The sequence below is a fragment of the Peromyscus maniculatus genome, chromosome 7, assembly GCF_049852395.1.
Source record: "Peromyscus maniculatus bairdii isolate BWxNUB_F1_BW_parent chromosome 7, HU_Pman_BW_mat_3.1, whole genome shotgun sequence".
Classification (NCBI taxonomy): Eukaryota; Metazoa; Chordata; class Mammalia; order Rodentia; family Cricetidae; genus Peromyscus; species Peromyscus maniculatus.
Genome location: NC_134858.1, coordinates 84417087 through 84423125, shown reverse-complemented (window position 1 = coordinate 84423125; position 6039 = coordinate 84417087).

Genomic DNA, 6039 nt, shown 5'->3' with positions numbered 1-6039 from the left:
CTGAGCCGCCCTGCTGTATCACACCATTCCCACATTGATGGACTGACACCTGAAGGTCCCGTAGAAAAAGAAAGGAGTTGGAAAGCAGCAGCTTGGCTTACAAGGCTTAAGAAAAATACCACTGTAACATAAACATGCAAGGTAAGGATGCAAACACTGCGTTATCCAGAGCAAGCTCTCTAGAGGCTTTAGCTAATTGATGAGGCAGATGCACTGAATAAGATTTACAGATGAAACAGATGCCATCAGGAGCATCAGGGCTAACAAGAAGTCAACACCTGGATTCACAGTTCCCAAGGACAGGCTAACTTTGCTGAAATTACATCACTTGGTCACTGAAGAACTATGACAGAGGTGAGCAACACTGACAGGAGTTTGGAAGCTCTAACTGCTGCCCCTCACAGGTGACCAGGAGGCTCAAGACCTCAGTAGAGGAAACATTTGGATACATGGGAAGCACAGGAGGCCTTAAGCTAAAAGTGGGACTTGAAGTGCCTAATATTTAATGGATGAGAAATTACTTTTTTTTTTTAAGACAGGGTTTCTTTGTGTAGCTCTGACTATCCTGAAATTTGCTCTGTAGACCAGGCTGGCTTCGAATTCATAGAGATCCACCTGCTTCTATCTCCCAAGTGCTGGGATTAAATGCATGCACCAATACTACCAAATTACTTCTTATGTACAAGCAAAAAGTCATTTATTTAGATGAAATATATTCCTGGTAAAGGCATAAAAAATGTCATTAAAGTGACAAAAGATTCAGAATATTTTTTTTTTTTTTTTTTTTTTTTTTTTTTTTTGGTTTTTCGAGGCAGGGTTTCTCTGTGTAGCTTTGTGCCTTTCCTGGAACTCACTTGGTAGCCCAGGCTGGCCTCGAACTCACAGAGATCCGCCTGCCTCTGCCTCCCCAGTGCTGGGATTAAAGGCGTGCGCCACCACCGCCCGGCCTAGATTCAGAATATTTTATGTTTAGTTGATTAAGCATCAGCAGAATTTGAAAGAACAGATTCCAATTTTGAAAGCAGCTCTCAGCAGGTCAAACACTACCAAACAATATTACATAGAACTCCGGTATGAAGTGAAGAGCCAATCAATGTCACCAACCTCGTGATCTTAGAAACTGCCACAGCCACCCATCTTCAGCAGTCACCATTCTTTATCAACAGGCAGCCGTCAAAATCCGGGCAACACAACCCATCATCAAAAAAGATTAGTACTCACCAAAGCCCAAATGATCACCAGCATTTTTTATTCCTTTTTTTAAGCAAGTAGGTATATATTTTTCAGTTCTACCAGTGATCATTTTTAATTATTAGTTGTACTACTTTGCTATTTGTTGCTATGATAAAACACTGACCAAAAGCAACTTGGAGAAGGAAAGGATTTATTGCTTTACAGGTTACAATCCATCAATGGGTGACAAGGCAGGAACTGAACACAGAGACCATGGAGAAACAGCTTTTCCAGCTTGCTCAGCTACTTAAACAGCCTAGGCCCACCAGCCTAGGCATGAAATTGCCCACAGTGGACTGGAGCCCCTACATTACATAATTAAGAAAATCTCCCCTCTCCCAAGACGCACACGCCAATCAGATGGAGATGATTCCTCAGTTCACAGGTGTCTCTGGTTTGCATCAAGTACACTAATCAGCACATTAGTGTACATTCACTGTAAAAAAGTTCACTGTAAAATCTTCATACACAACTATGAATGTGTTTTGGTGACATTTAACTTCCATCCCCATCTCTTTGCCCCTCTCTCCCAGTTTCCTTACCTCTCCACATATACTTTCATGTCATTTTAAATACCAGATTCTGCATATGAATAAAGACACATTTCTTTCTAAATCTGGCTTAGCATATCTCCAGTTCTATCCATTTTCTTGCAAATGACAAAATTTTTGTTTTGAGAAACAGAATTGTTCTTTTTTACTGAAAAAAAAAAAAAAACCACAATTATGTATATGCCAGGTTACTTTATCCACTCATCTGTCTGTAGGCATCTAGGCTAGTTCCCTAATGTGGCTATTGTGAATACTGTTCCAATAAACAAGGGTGTGCAGGTGTCTTGGAGATCTTAGATTCCTCAAGCAATTGGTTACATTAATGGGGTAAGTTTCTCTGGAAGGAGAAATAACAAGGGTAAAGATGGCCACCCACCTTTAATCATTAGAATATCAAGAATATTTTCAACAACTCTCTAAAGGGAAGACTGTACCTCCTGCAAGAGGTCAATAAGGACCTGACACATCTTAGACTAAGAAACAGCCCACCTACTCTGGTTCCCAGTTCTCCAAAAAGGCTAAGGTTTGATCCTCAGATTAGCAGGTCCAGTCATCTCTTACATTTCACTATATTAATGGCACACTTATAATCAGAAGTCAATACTCAGATTCCATTCTACATATGTATATTCTTTGTACTAAGTGTACAAGTCTCGGTTCCCCTTCCTGTAGCAGGCTTCACTTATGCTTTGAAATGCCAACTTTAGGGCTAAAGAGAAGGCTCAGAGACTAAGAGTGTATACTGCTCTTCCAGTTCAATTCCCAGCACCCATGCCAGGCCTGCTGCCTATAACTCTAGCTCCAAGGGATTATTGCCTGTAGCCTCTAAGAGCACCTGCACACAATTGCACATATTCACACATATAATCAACTTAAAAATTTTTAAATAGAACTACCATTTTAGCAGGCAGTTCTCTACCTTCCAAGCAATCTCATTGTAACTATTTCTAAATTTCTAATCTACCAGGAATTAGAAAATGCCTTGGGTTTTGACTGGTTTTCTTAACTTAGTCCTTCAGATTACCTGACTTTTTAGAAGCTGTTTCTTTTTTAAGATAAGGAGCTGAAGGGCTGGAAAGATGTCTGAGCAGTTCAGAGCACATACTGCTCTTACAGAGGATCAGTTTGATTCCCATCACCCATACTGCATGGCTCAATCACTAGGTAACATCAGCTACAGGGAGATCCATGCCTCTGACTTTAGCAGGCACCTTCACTAATGTATGCACGGGAGAACATACACACATTTAAAAATTAAATCTTTTTTTTTCCCCCCCAAATAAGGAGTTGCTTAAAATCTACAGATTCAGTAGGGGCCATCAAGGGAGACTCACAGCCAGAGATAGATTCACAGAAATCTGAAACAATATTAAATTGTAACCATCAAACGTTAACCAGTGACATAACCACATTCAAAGATAGTGACTTCTGTGGAGAAACTAACTGGCAATGTTCTCACAGGCTCTCTTTTTCCTTCATTCCTTTGCTAGGTACATACTAGACAAACACAGGACTTCAGACTAAAATAGCCTTAAGTATGAAGTCTAGTTCTAATGCAATTGTAGTGCTTGGTCTGTTTCAGTGTCTATGTCTTGCTAATAGTAGCAATAACTTTATGTGTTAGAGAGTATCCATGGTATTTTGTTTAGTTACACAACACTAGTTATCAATATTGTGTAATATTAGAAAACCAGAGAAAACCACTGTAGAACTGCATGTAGGTGCAGGGCCATTTGCTGGTAAGTCACTGGGGAAGAGGTAACAATTTCTGCTTCCTCCATCCCCTGTGTTTCCACACCACCTGTCTCTGCAACCTACCCAGGAGAAGCAATCCTGCTTTTCAAAGATGCTCTTTTAGGTGTCTTTTTGGCTCTCAGTTCAAACGTCACCTACTGAGAGGCCTTTCTTAGGTTCTACCTCAATACTTCTAAGAGATCTCTCTAGGACCGGGCGGTGGTGGTGCACACCTTTAATCCCAGCACTTGGGAGGCAGAGCCAGGCGGATCTCTGCGGCCCGCTTGGTTTACAGAGTGAGATCCAGGAAAGGTGCAAAGCTACACAGAGAAACCCTGTCTCAACCCCCCCCCCCCCACCCAAAAAAAGAGAGCTTTCTATGGGTCTCAAACTCCCACAAGAGGAAGTGATTATGATTACGAATTAACTTGTCTATCTCCACTAATTGGACTATAAAGTCCATTAAGGAGCTTAGTGGTCCAGCTCAGTTGTATTTCTGAGCCTAGAATAGTAATTTTTTTTTTCTTCAAAAGTAGATTTTCTGTAATTGGGGAGACAGGGATGATGGATGGAAAAGGTTATTAAGTTCCAGGTTCTTGATGAAGATCTGCATCTGTTCATATCTGGCTAGTTTTTGCCTCCACAGAAAGCAACTGTCCACTTATGGTCTCTTTCAACAAGCAGGCTCATCTTCTCTAAAGCCGATCCCTTCAATAGCTCCCTCCTTGTAATCAATTGCGAGGCCCTACTTGATAGGCATCTCCCTTTTCTCTCTCTCTGTCACCCACAGCAGTACCTGTTCACTACCCTTTTCTTTTTCTTTGAACACGGCCAGAATCCTCAGGACATTTGCTCTGGGTGGTTCCTTTTTCCTGAAATGCCTTTCTCCTTATACCTAATTGGCTAAAGCCGGGCAGCAGTGATAACACGCCCTTAATCCCAGCACTAGGAAGGCAGAGCCTGGTGGATCTCTGTGAGTTCAAGGCCAGCCTGGGCTACAGAGCAAGATCCAGGATGGGCACCAAAACTACACAGAGAAACTCTGTCTCGAAAAACCAAATATATATACACACACACACATATATAGTTAATCAAACTAGGGAGATAAAGTATACTTTTTATACTGGAAAACTGGACTTGAAATCTTATGCTGCCATTTATTTCAGTTTTGTGAAACTGCAGGAGACTTAATTTCATCCACAAATCCAGTTTAGCAGTAACTTCACCTTGAACAGTTTTAGTACATTAAATATGGCCATGTTATTAGGCCCCAAGCAGATTATTTTGGCATAATATTCCTAGGAAATTTTATATAGAGTTGGGCCAAGTGTTTTAAACCTGGGATCCCAGTTACTTGGGAAGCTGAGGCAGGACAATCATGAGTTCCAGGGTGGCCTGGGTAACACAATGAAACATTGTCTCAGGAAGCTTTGCCTTGGACAACCGTTACTAGATTAAGCCAGGCAGTAAATCTAGGAGTTATCAAGATGAAGGTGATAGAAAACTCCATGCTGGTTTTCCTTCCTACATGACTTTCATGTGATAGAAGTACTTTAAATCACTTAGGAAAATTAACTAAAGTCCCCCTTGTAAAATGCTACCATTCTTTTCAAAATATCATCAGTGGTCTGTTCATGAGACACTGGCTTGGCCCAGGTTCTAAGCCACTGGGGAACTTTCTCAGCTTTTAGAGACCTCTAATGTTTACTTCTTTCTAAAACTAGCAAGATATATACTACAGTCCAACAACCCTTTAAATTTCAGAATCTAAGACTAAAGTATCACCTTAAAGTAAGACCAGTAATTAGTAACCCTTTGAGAAAAATTTATACCACAATTCTCCATGTTTTTATACCAAAGACTAATTTGGTTATTTCAAATGGTTCAAGTTTTCCAAATATTTTTTTTATTTTTGTTTAGAAATTTAAGCTAAAAAAAAAAAAAAAAAAAAAAAAAAAAAAAAAAAAAAAAAAAAAAAAAAACCTTACTCATAGATTTATCGTAATTCTGGCATAGGTTATTTTTAGAGATTGCTATGGTACACCCTGTAGAAGGAAAAAAAGGAAGTTTGGCTCCCTATAGCCCCCATAACTTTTATAAGTTTATAAAAGTTTTTAAGCTTATGCTAAGGATTAGAATTAAATCATGAAATCCCATTCTGAATTTGGAAAAAGTAATCAGAAGCCTAGTAAACCCTAATTCTAAGACAGAAGACACCCAACATTTCAGCACAGAGAAAGGAGAGCCGTCAGGACCCACCTCACTACTCAAGCAGTGCCCAGCACTTTACCCTGCGGACATGGAAGTGGGTGGACAACAAAGCAATGTTCTTTCAAGGGTCAAGCTCAAATGACGCTGAAGACCATCTACTAATTCGTAGCCGCTCAAAGTAAAATTTCCTAAATAATGTCACAATAATAGTGTTTTGCACAAATTTACAGACTACGGGCTTTTTAAAAATTTTTGTTCCTTATCTAAGATTTGCAAGTGCTGACCCAAAACTGTATTACCAGTCATTTAT